Here is a 14,841-nt window from a genome sequence, read left to right as displayed (position 1 = left end):
ACAAAAAATGGATTGTAACAGTTTAAATATGTAAATTATTCATTCAAAATGATAATAGCAATAAGAAAACAAAATTAGTCATCTTTGGAAGGATATTGAGGAATTATTCTAAAAACTGGTATCTGGGAGAGAAAGAAGCATTTATATACCTTACCCCAAGTAATTAGATAGTTGAAGGGGAAAAAAAAATCTGTGGGATATGTAGAATTATTCTGGTTAATGAATGCAGAAGGAGTGTTGTTAAAATGTTGCTCTTTTGCAATTCTTAATTGACAAGAACTAAGCAATGATTATCAATAGCTACAAACATTATTAATTGAAAATGAGTGGATCAGGAGGTCAAGACCTGAATTTACTAGTCAATCTCAATGATGTGCTTTCCAGTACAACCCAGTGAAAAGAAGCACCCCGCACCACCTGTGAGGTTTCTTCCCAGAAAAACAACAAAAAAACCTGCATCTGTTCAAGCCCCCAGATCTATCTGATAATGAGAAACACCCAGCACAGAGGAACATGTTAGAGGCCTCCATGGGATGCAGTCCAGGGAGTCCAGAATGGGCAATTTTACAGGGTAAATAACTTGGTTTTGTTTAACAAATTGCAAGGAAAAGGGGGAGGGAGGCTTTGCATTAAAGGAGACTTGTGTAGCCCATAAAGTAAATGCAAAGGTTACCTTTCTAGCCTGATTAGAACAAATTAACTTTAAAACAAAGTGAAAACAATCTGAACCATAAGGTGAATGTCTTGGATAACCTTATAATACCGTATTTTCCAGCGTATAAGACGACCCCCAACTTTTCCAGTTAAAATATAGAGTTTGGGATATACCCACCCTATAAGATGACACCCAGCGTATAAGACGTCCCCCCAACTTTTGAGAAGATTTTCCTGGGTTAAAAAGTCGTCTTATACGCTGGAAAATATGGTACTTTAATTTTGCACTTGCTTTAGTATGTGGAAAAAACTTAAAAGAACCTATTGTATACTGTAGAATGTTATAGCTATAGTTTATTATACTAGTTAGCTATGTGTCTAAATTTTGTAATAGAACATTTTAGTTCTTTTTCTTTTGAAAAGTATTTGCCCACGATCACAAAAATAAGTAGTAGCAGACCTAGGGCTCAACATGGATTTTCCAATTGCCTACAATATTCTACTAGACTAGGATGCAGTGTTTAAGAACCAGAAGTAAATAGTTGAAGGCAAGATCATATAATTGTAAAAACTCATATGCATTTCCTCAATTATTAAGTTAGGGGAGTAAAGGATTTGTGAGGGCAAGAAAAGGAAGAGAAATCTCAGATGGGATACAGACAATGTGAAAAAGAAGTAAAGTTTAAGAGGGACATGGGGAGAAAAGGGTAGAAAACAAGAACAATAAAGGAAAATAAAGGGTGGTAAGAACTTTTCCCTTTGACCTCAAAACTTTAGATCTCTCATATATCTATATATTACTTAGATTATTCTTCTCATTATGAGTTTACTAATATATTCTGTTTCTAGGAAACTACCTCAGCCTTTTAGATTTTTTAATTATTCTACAAATATCCTTGAAACTGTAGGCAGTGCCTTATACTCTTAAGTTTTAAGAATACGTACTTGTAAGAAAGTTTACCTTGATAGATGACAGACTTTTAAAAATAAGCTCATGGCATTCATTCAGTCAAGTTTAGGGTTTTGTCAATTTTAGCTTTCCTTTTCTATGTATATCACAGATGTTTAGATGACTCAAATATTGAAAGAAGTCACTAGGCTGTGAGATGAAGATATGACTCACAGCTCTAGTCAGTTTGGCTCAGCGGATAGAGCCCGGGACCCTTTGGTCGATTCCAGTCAAGGTCACGTACCTTGTTTGCAAGCTCCTCACTGGCCTGGACCCTGGTCAGGGCTTCTGCAGGAGGCAACCAATCGATGTATTTCTCTCACATTAATGTTTCTCTCTCTGTCTTTCCCTCTCTCTCCCTAAAAATCAATGGGAAAATGTCCTCAGCTGAGGGTTAAAAGAAAAGATATGACTCACAGAAGTGATGCTCTCTTCCTCTCACTATCTCGCAAATCAATAGAAAGAAATTTTTTAAGAAAATTAGTTGATGAGCCTTGAGAGAATTAATGATACCCTCTTACCTTTCTGCCTAATTTAGACTAAAGAGTCAAATGCAGGAATCAAGAAGATGGAGAATAGCCCAACTGGCATAGCTAAGTGGTTGAATGTCGACCCATGAACCCTGAGGTCATTGTTAGATTCCCAGTCAGGGCACATGCCCAGGTTGTGGGCTCAATCCCCAGTGAGGGGCATGCAAGAGGTAGCTGATGAGTGATTCTCTCATCATTGATGTTTCTATCACTTCCTCTCCCTTCCTCTCTGAAGTCAATAAAATACACACACACACATATATACACTGAGTGGCCAGATTATTATGATCTCTGAACGCGCATATATATATATATATATTTTAGAGGTTTAGAGGCCCAGTGCATGAATTCGTGCATGGGTGGGGTCCAGCCAGCCTGGCCAGGGGGAGGGGACATGGGCGGTTGGCTGGTCTGGCTGCTGGTCGAACTGGTCAAGTGGACAATTTGCATATTAGCCTTTTATTATATAGGATATACTCTAAGTGGCCAGATTATTATGCGTTCAGAGATCATAATAATCTGGCCACTCAGTGTATATATCCTATATAATAAAAGGCTAATATGCAAATTGTCCCCTTGGGCTGTCGTACGACCGGGAGTTCGACCTGGAGACCGGGAGTTCGACGCTTGCTATGATGTGCGCTGACCACCAGGAGGCAGCACGGACCATGGAGGGTGTCAGCAAGGTAGCGCTGGCAGTGAGCAGCAGTGGAGGCCCTGCCGGCCCCGATGGGCCCCCAAGAGAGCAGGACCGCAGAGGGATGGTGGAGCAGGTGAGGGGAACTAGGGTGGGTGGCGGCAACCAACCTCCTGCAGCACCTGGGCAGGGGGCTGCAACTTCTCGCCAGCTACCTGGGGGTGGGGGAGATAGGGACGGAGGTACAGTGAGAATGTGGGGTGTCTGCCGAACTCGCTCTCACTCCCCCTGCTACCCTCCCCTGGGATGCCGGGGAAGCCCCCGCGTTCAGGTGCCGGATGCCCGCGATGAGCCCAGCCTGCACCCACGCAGCCTCTTCTGGATGAGCCGGGCCACAGCTGCTCGGAATATAGGAGCCAGTCGGGCTCCCCATGGGCTCGCGCAGGAGCCAGTCTGTGGGGCCAGCCTGGAGAGAGCACGCTGCCCACACAGCTTCTGGGTGGCACCGCTGGGTGGCCCAGAGACCCACGCTGCACCCCAGCCCACGGCATCCAGCTGCACTCACCGCATCTGCATGGGGACTCAGGCACTGTGACTCAGGTGGAGGGGGGCTCACGGTATCTCGTTTTGATTTGCATCTCATGGATGATTACTGACTTTGAGCATGTTTTCATATGTCTCTGGTCCTTCTGTATGTCCTCTTTCAAAAAGTGTCTATTTAGGTCCTTTGCCCATTTTTTTTGGTTGGATCATTTATCTTCCTTTTGTTAAGTTGTATGAGTTCTCTGTAAATTGTGGTGATTAAACCCTTATCGGAAATATCATTAGCAAATATGTTCTCCCATGCAGTGGGCTTTCTTGTTGTTTTGTTCATAGCTTCTTTTGCTGTGCAGAAGCTTTTTATTTTGATGTAGTCCCATTTGTTTATTTTCTCCCTAGTTTCCATTGCCCTAGGAGCTGTGTTGGTAAAGATATTGCTACAATATATGTCTGCTATTTTGCTGCCTATGGAGTCTTATAAGATTTTTATGGTTTCCCATTGTACATTTAAGTCCTTTAGCCATTTTGCATCTGTTTTTGTGTATGGTGTAAGTTGGTGGTCTAGTTTCATTTTTTTTGCATATATCTGACCAAATTTCCCAGCACCATTTATTGAAGAGACTGTCTTGACTCCATTGTATGCCTTTGTCTCCTTTGTCAAATATTAATTGAGCATAATGGCTTAGGTTGATTTCTGTGTTCTCTGTTCTGTTCCACTGGTCTATATGTCTGTTCTTGTGCCAGTACCAGGCAGTTTTGAGAACTGTGGCTTGGTAATATAGCTTGATATCTGGTATTGTGATCCCTCCAAATTTGTTCTTCTTTCTCAGGACTGCTGTGGCTATTCGGATTCTTTTTTTATTCCAGATGAATTTTTGGAGAGTGTGTTCTAGATCTTTGAAATGTGCCTTTGGCATTTTTTTTTTAAATCTAGAGAAAATTATTTTATTCATTGTTGTTACAAATTCAAATTTCACCTTATCAGTTGTTTTATCCACATTTTGGCAAGTATTTCTATGATTAAATGTCTCCTTTTTTTAAATTTCTTTATTGATTAAGGTATCACATATTTGTCCTCATCCCCCCATTCCCATCCCACACCCATCCACACGCATGCCCCCACCCCCCTGTTATCCTTAACCATTGGTTAGGCTCATATGCATGCACACAAGTCCTTTGGTTGATCTCTCCCCTTTACCCCCACCCTGCCCTCCCCTGCCTCTGAGGCCCAACAGTCTGATCCATGCCTCCTTGTTTCTGGGTCTATTCTTGTTCATCAGTCTATGTTGTTCATTATTTCCCCTAGATGAGTGAGATCATGTGCTATTAGAAATACACTTATAAGAACCGAAAATGTGAAAAGCAATAATGGTTATGCTGACAGGCAAATGAATCAGCCTGTAGTGAGTTTCTTTCTGGGCCAACAGTTCTTTTGAGACCCAATTTCAATGTCAAACAGTTCCTTATGTGTACATGTCAGCAATGACATTTCACTTCTGGATGGTGGACAAATGGTGGTAATGCAGGTCCGACCCTCTCTCGTTTGGTCCTGGGCAACCTGCAGTGACGCAAAAACTGCTAGTATGGCAAAGCGACGTCGGCATCTTCCATCTCTGGACTGCTTCTCTTCTGTGTTCATGGCTGGAGTAGTCCTGTTGATTCCTCTCTGATGCTGGAATCCACATGGTCTCGTAGTTGTTTTCTGAAAATATACAATCATATTCTCGACCAAAAGTTAATAAAGGAATATTTTCTATAAATTTGACATGGGATCCTATTTCATTTTTTGCCCAAATGATTTTCCTCTGGATTGTTTTGACACCTTGTGCATTTTTCATGGGTGTCTTGCTTTTAGCCTTACAATTAATTTTCTAAGGTATTAATTTTCTAGATGTAATTTACTTACAGGTTATTTTTCCTTACATGATATTCTTCTACTATCCCCCCTTTCTTGATTTAAATATTAGGAGGCTTTTGAAAATTTTATAATGTAGTCTTGATGGCTTTTCAATTTTAATTTTTTGCACTATAATATTACTGTTTTAGGTTCATTACATGGTGCACAATTTTATCATGAGATGAAGTACCAAATTGTCCAGTACAATTAATTTTTCTAGAATATTCGCTTGTTTCAACTAGCCAATTTAAATTTGCCTGAAAACTTGACTACTATTTTACTGTCAAATTTATTACTCTAACAACAATCTTATTTTACCCTTTAAATGTTAGTGGAAGGGATTATTTGCCTTCTTGAGAAGGTCCTGAGCATTCCTGGTGGTAGGCTGGATTTAGATATCATAAATCCACTTCTCCACACCATGGGTACAAGACAACTCAAACAAGTCTTGTTGCAGTGAGAGGGCAGCTGCTGTTGGCCAAGACTTTGTCAGTCACCTGGGTCCTGATTTGAGCTGGGCATGGGAAGCAAGAAGCAGCCATGGGGGCAGGAGACCTCCCTCAGAAGGGGCTAGGGTTCATGCCCCTGCAATGTTGGGGGGTGAGGATCTGTGCCCCACCTCTGTTGACCCCCAAGTTCTCTCCTGATGGCCCCACTGCGACTGTGCCTGTTTTAGGTTGTTCCTTCCCTGAGGAATCTTACCCGTCTCTGGCTAACCAGCCATCCTCCGGGGCCAAGCAGGGTGACGTGAGATTCAGTTCTGTCTCCTTGGTAGCCTATGCCCCCCTGGCCTCCAAGCCCAGTACCTGCCTTGGGATCCCCTCGCCTGCTGGCAGGGCCCCAGCACTGATCACATATCTTGTGGAACCAGGGTTTCTTCTCCAGGGAGGGCTCAGTTCGCCCCACTGGGCGAGAGACAGATCCATGGCACCAGTCATCACAAGACTTCAGCCTCGACATGAACAGAGAGCTCATGCAAGAGCTGTGAACAATTGAATTGTGAGAAGAGGGTCCCTCTTGGCCTAAAGGGTAAGAGGGACCAATATAGAATGCTCAGGTGCCTTCCCAGGAGGCCCTCTACACAATGAAAAGGATTAAATCCTTACATGTCCTTTTTAAATTGCTGCCAGACATTCAAAGAATCAGTTTGTAAGTTTGCTTGGGATAATTGTATATTATGCTGTTGTAATTCTAAAATATCAAGCGATGTGTTATGTTTGTCTCCAAGCACCAAACAGATGATTTTTAAAAAATTTTATTTATTTTTTTAATTTTTATTTTTTATTTATTTTTTTATCCCCAAGGGTACGAGGAACTATTATAAGTACTGGGGGTGATCCAAATATGGGGAAAATTTTAATGACAGTGTAGAATAATATCCTGTAAGGATACTCTTTGTTCTAGTCCATGGCAATTCCCTTTCAAACTGGCAGTCCAATTCTTTTTGTATAGACAAGGTCTTAATTACATTTTCTGCACCTCTACTGGGGGCAAGTAGTGATAGTAGTGACACCCTTTCTTTGGTGTCCACACAAGCCAGAAACCTCTCTTTAATTGTACACACAAAGGGGCATTGTTTTGATTTCATGTCATACAAAAGGGAAGCTGGGTGGAGACCCCTGTGTATTTATTCTTTCTTGCCCCACCCATGGACCTCCTGGATGATCAAGGTGTTTGGTATTATTGGTGACTACATTAGTCAGGGGATCAGCCCACATAAGGGGTCTTACCCATGAAGGGTCAGGAGCATAAGACCAAAATACTTACCCTCTTGTCCCAGGTAAAATTACCGTACATCTGATGATTGCTAGCGTGGCTAGAAAGGTGTTCTCAGGCATTCTTGGGTTTCTGGTTACCTCACAATTCCTTCCCTGAGGTTTGACGTTCTAATTGGTATTTCTCTGTTTCTGGATCTATTTTTTTCCCATTAGTTTATGTTCTTCATTATATTCCACAAATGAGTGAAATCATGTCATATTTATCTTTCTCTGCCAGGCTTATTTTGAATTATTTTGAATAATTTTTTTGGTGTGATAGTAAATGGGATTGCTTTTTTAGTCTCTCTTTCTGTAAGTTCATTATTGGTGTATAGAAATGCCATAGATTTCTTAGCATTAATTTTGTATCCTGCTACTCTGCCAAATTCATAATAACTAGCATAATGTTCTCCATCTCCATCCATATTGTTGCAAATGGTAAGAGCTCCTTCTTTTTTACCGCAGCGTAGTATTACATTGTGTAGATGTACCACAGGTTTTTAATCCACTCATCTGCTGATGGGCACTTAGGCTATTTCCAAATCTTAGCTATGGTGAATTGTGCTGCTATGAACATAGGGGTGCATATATCCTTTCTGATTGGTGTTTCTGGGGATATATTCCTAGAAGTGGGATCACTGGGTCAAATGGGAGTTCTATTTTTAGTTTTTTAAGGAAACTCCATACTGTTCTCCACAGTGGCTGCACCAGTCTGCATTCCCACCAGCAGTGCACGAGGGTTCTTTTTTCTACACATCCTTGCCAGCACATGTCGTTTGTTGACTTGGTGATAATGGCCATTCTGACAGGTGTGAGATGGTACCTCATTGTTGTTTTGATTTGCATCTCTCTAATGATTGGTGATTTAGAGCAGGTTTTCATATGTCTCTTGGCCTTCCTTCTGTCTTCTTTCGAAAAGTGTCTATTTAGATCAGTTGCCCATTTTTTGATTGGGTTGTTTATCTTCTTTTTGTTAAGCTGCATGAGTTCCCTGTAAATGTTGGAGATTAAACCCTTATCGTTGACATCATTGGCAAATATGTTCTCCCATGCAGTGGGCTTTCTTGTTGTTTTATTGATGGTTTTCGTTGCTGTGCAAAAGCTTTTTATTTTGATGTACTCCTACTTGTTTATTTTCTCTTTAGCTTCCATTGCCCTAGGAGGAGTATCAGCGAAGAAGTTCTTTTGGCATATGTCAGACATTTTTCTGCCTATAGATTCCTCTATTATTTTTATGGTTTCCTGTCTTACGTTTAAGTCCTTGATTCATTTTGAGTTTATTTTTGTGTATGGTGTAAGTTGGTGTTCTAGTTTCATTTTTTTGCATGTATCTGTCCAATTTTCCCAACACCATTTATTGAAGAGACTGTCTTGACTCCATTGTATGTTCATGCCTCCTTTGTCAAATATTAATTGAGCATAGTGGTTTGGATCGATTTCTGGGTTCTCTATTCTATTCCATTGATCTATATGTCTGTTCTTGTGCCAGTACCAGACAGTTTTGAGCATCGTGGCTTTGTAATATAGCTTGATATCTGGTATTGAGATCCCTCCTATTTTGTTCTTTTTTCTCATGATTGCTGTAGCTATTTGGAGTCTTTCTTTATCCCAGATGAATTTTTTGAAAGTTTGTTCTACATCTGTGAAGTATGCCCTTGTTATTTTAATGGAAAATGCATTGAAATTATAGATTGCTTTGGGTAGTATGGACATTTTGATGATGTTGATTCTACCAATCCATGAACATGGTATGTTCTTCCATCTGTTTATGTCTTCCTCTATCCCTTTTTTCAGTGTTGTGTAGTTTTCCGCATATAGGCCTTTTACCTCCTTAGTTAAGTTTATTCCTAGGTATCTTAATTTTTTTGGTGTGATAGTAAATGGGATTGGTTTTTTAGTCTCTCTTTCTGTAAGTTCATTATTGGTGTATAGAAATGCCATAGATTTCTTAGCATTAATTTTGTATCCTGCTACTCTGCCAAATTCATTTATTAAGTCTAATAATTTTGTGATGGAGTCTTTAGGGTTTTCTATGTACAGTATCATGTCATCTGCAAATAAGGACAGTTTTCCTTCTTCTTTTCCAATTTGGATGCCTTTTATTTCTTCTTTTTGTCTGATTGCAATGGCTAGTATTTCCAACACTATGTTGAACAGGAGTGGTGAGAGTGGGCATCCCTGTCTTGTTCCTGTTCTTAGGGAAAATGGTTTTAGTTTTTGCCCATTGAGTATGATGATGGCCTTGGGTTTGTCATATATGGCTTTTATTATGTTGAGGTATGATTCTTCTATTCCCATCTTGCTGAGAGTTTTTATCAAGAAAGGGTGTTGGATTTTGTCAAATGGTTTTTCTGCATCAATTGATATGACTATATCATTTTTATCTCTCAATTTGTTTATGTGATGTATCACGTTTATTGATTTGCGAATATTGTACCATCCTTGCATCCCAGGGATAAATCCTACTTTGTCGTGGTGTGTGATCTTTCTGGTGTACTGCTGCATTCAATTTGCTAGAATTTTGTTGAGGATTTTGGCATCTATGTTCATGAGGGATATTGGCCTGTAATTCTTTTTCATTGTCTTATCTTTATCTGGTTATGGTATTAGGGTGATGCTGGCTTCATAGAAGGAGCTTGGAAGTGAAACTTCTTGAATTTTCTGGAATAGTCTGAGGAGGATAAGTTTTAGCTCTTCCTTGAATGTTTTGTAAAACTCCCCTGTGACGCTGTCTGGCCCCAGGCTTTTTTTGCTGGAAGCTTTTTGCTGACTGCTTCAATTTCTTCCATAGTTATCAGCCTATTGAGATTTTTAGTCTCTTCCTGAGTAAGTTTTGGAAGGTTGTATTTTTCTAGGAATATGTCCATTTCCTCCAGGTTGTCTAGTTTGTTGGAATAGAGTTGTTCAGAGTATTTTTTGACAATCCTTTGTATTTCTGTGGGGTCTGTTGTTATTTCACCTCTTTCATTTCTGATTTTCTTTATTTGGTTCCTCTCTCTTTGCTTCTTGGTGAGCCTGGCTAGAAGTTCTTCAATCTTATTTATCCTATAAAAGAACCAGCTCTTGGTTTTGTTGATCTTGTTTATTGTTTTTTTGGTCTCTATGTCATTCATTTCTGCTCTGATCTTTATTATTTCCTTTCTTCTACTCACTGTGGGCTTTTCTTGTTGCTCCCTTTCTAATTCTTTGAGTTGTTGAGTTAGATGATCTATTACCATTTTTTCTTGTTTTTTGAGGTAAGCTTGTAGAGATATCCACTTCCCTTTCAGGACTGCTTTCATTGTGTCCCATAGGATTTGCAATGTTTTGTTTTTATTGTCATTAGTCTCCAGGATGTTTTTAATTTCTTCTTTGATCTCATTTATAACCCAATCATTGTTTGGTTTCATGCTGTTCAGTTTCCAAGTGTTTGAATTTTTTGGAATGTTTTTACTGTAGTTTATTTCTAATATTATGCCATTATGGTCTGAGAAAATACTTGATATGATTTCAATCTTTTTGAATTTGGGGAGACTTTGCTTGTTACCCAATATGTGGTCTATTTTTGAGAATGTCCCATGTGCACTTGAGAAGAACGTATATTCCATGGCTTTGGGGTGAAATACTCTGAAGATGTCAATTAGGTCCATCTGATCTAGTGTGTCATTTAGAATTGCTGTTTCTTTGCTGATTTTTTGTCCAGAGGATTTATCCATTGATGTCAGTGGTGTATTAAAGTCCCCTATTATGATTGTATTGATGTCGATCTCTCCTTTGATATCCTCCAGGAGATTTTTTATGTATTTGGGCACTCCTGCATTGGGTGCATATACGTTTACCAGAGTTATATCTTCTTGCTGGATTGCTCCCTTTAGTATTATGTAGTGGCCTTCCTTATCTCTTGTTATGGCCTTCATTTTGAGGTCTATTTTATCTGATATAAGTATAGTGACCCCAGCTTTTTTCTCATTTCCATTTGCCTGAAAAATGTTTTTCCATCCCTTCACTCTCAGTCTGTGTGAGTCTTTTGCTCTAAGGTGGGTCTCTTGTAGACAGCAAATATATGGGTCTAGTTTTCTTATCCATTCAGCTACCCTATGTCTTTTGATTGGTGCATTTAACCCATTTACATTTACTGTTATTATTGATAAGTACCTGTTTGTTGACATATTTTTCCTTAGTGTTTGTGTTTCTTCTTGCCTTTCTCTTTCTTCTTTTAACAGCAGCCCCTTTAGCATATCTTGCATTGCTGGCTTGGTAGTGATGAACTCTCTTAGGCCTTTATTGTCTGTGAAGCTCCTGATTCCACCTTCAATTTTGAATGATAGCCTTGATGGGTATAGTATTCTTAGATTCAGTCCCTTGTTTTGCATCACTTTGTATATTTCATTCCATTCCCTTCTGGCCTGGTGTGTTTCTGTTGAGAAATCAGTTGATATTCTGATAGGAGATCCCTTGTAGGTAACTTTCTGTCTCTCTCTGGCAGCCTTTAAGATTCTTGCTTTGTCGTTGGTATTTGTCAATTTAATTATGATGTGTCTTGTTGTTGATCTTTTGGGGTTCAACTTATTTGGGACTCTGTGTACTTCTTGGACTTGGATAGTTTTTTTCCTTGCCAATATCAGTGAAGTTTTCTGTTATTATTTATTCTAACAGGTTTTCTATTCCTTGCTTCTCTTCCTGTCCTTCTTTTATCCCTATTATTCGAAGGTTGTTTTGTTTTGTGTTGTCCCGAAGTTCCCTTAGGCTCTACTCTTGCTTTTTAAGTATTCTTTCCAGTTGTTGCTGTGTTTGTGTGTTTTTTCCTACCTTGTCTTCTAAGTCGCTGATGCAGTCCTCAGCCTCTTCTACTCTACTCTTTAAGCCTTCCATTGTGTTCTTTATTGCAGCTATGTCATTCTTCATCTCCTCTTCGTTTCTTTTCATGTTGGTGACATTTTCATTCAGCTCCTTATAGTTCTTATTGAGTTGTGTGTATTTGTCATCCATCCGTTTAAACATCCTTATAACAAATACTCTGAATTCTCTCTCTGTTAAGCTGCTAGCCTCAAGTTCATTTAACTCCTTTTCTGGAGATTCATCTTTTTCTTTCCTTTGGGGATTTCCTTTTTGTCTCCCCATATTTTCTTGAAATGTTTTAATTGTAGATCCAATTGTTTTGCTACCCAGGTTCTTTTGGTGATGGTGCTACTAGTGTAATCTCTCAGTTCTCCTGGGCTTGGTAATCTAGAGTAGTTCCCTACTTGAACTATTTGGGTTCTCTTGATGTAGGCCTGCGAGTTTGAGAGGCACAGCTGCGGTGTCTAGAGGTCAGCAGTTGTGGAGGGTAGTATCCCAATTTTTCCTGTCTTGCCCCCTAAATTGAAATTACGCTTGCCCAGTGGGGACTCACAGTGGCTCCAAGGAACCGTCTATTGGGGTGATGTGGCTCAGAGGGCCTGCACCCTGGAAAGGCAACAGCCCAGAATTCTGTAGTTGTGGGGTGGGCAGACTCAGCTTTTGCTGCTGTACCTGTGGTGGATAGGCGCTTACTCCCAGTGGTGGGTCACAGGAGCACCCACGGTAAGTTTGCCAGCTAGGCACACTGAAGCACTCTGGAGAGCACTGGCAGTGTAACTGCATAATTGAGGTGCCTAACTGCCAAAGGTTTTTCTTTTGGGCAATTCCTCTGGCCTCAGGGAGTATTCAGATCTATGGTGACAATCAGGGTGGAATCAGGGTGTGGCTATATTGGTTGCCTGGAGACTGGAGGGAGGGGCTATATCTCACGAGAAAATGGCGACCGGGGATCGGATATGAGTTAGCACCAGACACGCTTCCACTTCTCATGGACCTGTTCTCTGCCTACTCTTTCTAGATTCCACAACTCCACCCCTTCTCCTGAACCTCAGCTGTGGGTAAGTGAAAGGTCCTACGATCTAAATTAAGTGGAGAAAGATGCAGGCTCCGGCGCGAGGAGAGACTGTGTCTTTACCAGCTCCTCTCATGCCGACACTGCACGGTCAGACAGTTAGCTCTTCAGGGTTGCCTTTGAGCTCAGATCCCAAATCAGACTCCAAGGTCTAAAATGTACTACCTCCTGCAGTCCCGTGGACCCTTTTTCTCACAGTCAGACGCTTTGCCTGTCCTCAGGGACGTGGCTTGGCACTGTGTAGTTTTCCCCTGACCTTCTGGTCTTAGAGATCTGGCAGATTCTATTGCCCAGATCCTTATTTTACCTTTTTCCAGGAGATCTCTGCCCTTCCCAGCTGCAAACTGTCTCACCAGCCACGTCTCCTTCGCCAATTCGGGCTGGATTCCTCTCATTTCAGCTGCTCCCTCTATTTCCTCCTAGAGAAGGATCAGGACACATCTGCCTATTCTGCCCCATTTTGTTCTCCGCCTTTGTCATTTTAATGGGGATTGCATTGAATCTGTAGATTGCTTTGGGTAGTGTGGACATTTTAATGATGTTGTTTCTACTAATCCATGAACATGGTATGTTCTTTCATTTGTTTATGTCTTCCTCTATCTCTTTTTTCAATGTCCTATAGTTTTCTGAGTACAGGTCTTTTACCTCCTTAGTTAAGTTTATTCCTAGGTATCTTAATTCTTTTGGTGCAATGGTAAATGGGATTGTTTTTGTTGTTGTTGTTGTTGTTTCTCTTTTGTGAGTTCATTATTGGTATATAAAAAGGCCATAGATTTCTGGGTGTTAATTTTGTATCCTCCTACATTGTCAAATTCATTTATTTTGTCTAGTAGTTTTTTGATGGAGTCTTTAGGGTTTTCTATGTACAGTATCATGTCATCTGTAAATTACTGTTTTAATTCTTCTTTTCCAATTTGGATGCCTTTTTTTTTTTTATTCTTTTTGTCTGATTGCTATGGCTAGCACTTCCAGTACTATATTGAACAGGAGTGGAGCAAGTGGGCATCCCTATCTTGTTCCTATTATAAGGGGAAATGAATTTAATTTTTTTCCCATTGAGTATGATGTTGTCTGTAGGTTTGTGATTTACGGCCTTTATCATGTTGAGATCTGCTCTTTCTATTCCAGCTTCCCTGAGAGTTTTTAGCAAGTAAGGGTGTTGGATTTTGTCAAATACTTTTTCTGCATCAATTGATTGATTATGTGAATTTGTCTCTCAGTTTGTTTATGTGATGTATCACATTTATTGATTTGTGGATATTGTACCATCCTTGCATCCCAAGAATAAATCCCACTTGGTCATGGTGTATGATCTTTCTAAGTTAATGCTGAATCCGATTTGGTAGAATTTTGTTGAGGATTTTAGCATCTATGTTCATCAAGGATATTGGCCTGTAGTTCTCTTTTTTTATGGTATCTTTATCTGGTTTTGGGAATAGGATAATGCTGGCTTCATAGAAACAGTTTGGAAGTGTGCCTTAAACTTGAATTTTCTGGAAAACTCTGAAGAGGATAGGTTTTAGATCTTCTTTGAATGATTTGTAGAACTCCCCTGTAAAGCCATCTAGTGCCAGGCTTTTGTTTGCTGGAAGTTTTTGATGACTGCTTCAATTTCCTCCATAGTTGTAAGCCTATTGAGATTTTTAGATACTTCCTGATTGAATTTTGGAAGGTTGTATTTTTCTAGGAATATGTCCATTTCATCCAGGTTTTCCATTTTGTTGGAAAAGAGTTGTTCATAGTATTTTTTCATAATAGTTTGTATTTCTGTGGGATTGATTATTTCACCTCTTTTATTTATGATTTTGTTTATTTGGGTCCTCTGTTTTTGCTTCTTGGTGATCCTGGCTAAGAGGTTCATCAATCGTGTTTATCCTTTCAAAGAATCAGCTCTTGTTTTTTTTTGTTTTTGTTTTTTTGTCTCTATGTTGTTTATCTCCACTCTGATCTTTAATTTTTCCTTCCTTCTGCTTACACTAGGCTTTTC

This window comes from Eptesicus fuscus, chromosome 3, assembly GCF_027574615.1.
Source record: "Eptesicus fuscus isolate TK198812 chromosome 3, DD_ASM_mEF_20220401, whole genome shotgun sequence".
Taxonomy (NCBI): domain Eukaryota; kingdom Metazoa; phylum Chordata; class Mammalia; order Chiroptera; family Vespertilionidae; genus Eptesicus; species Eptesicus fuscus.
The sequence above is the reverse complement of the archived record's forward strand: the minus strand, read 5'-3'. Positions refer to the sequence as shown.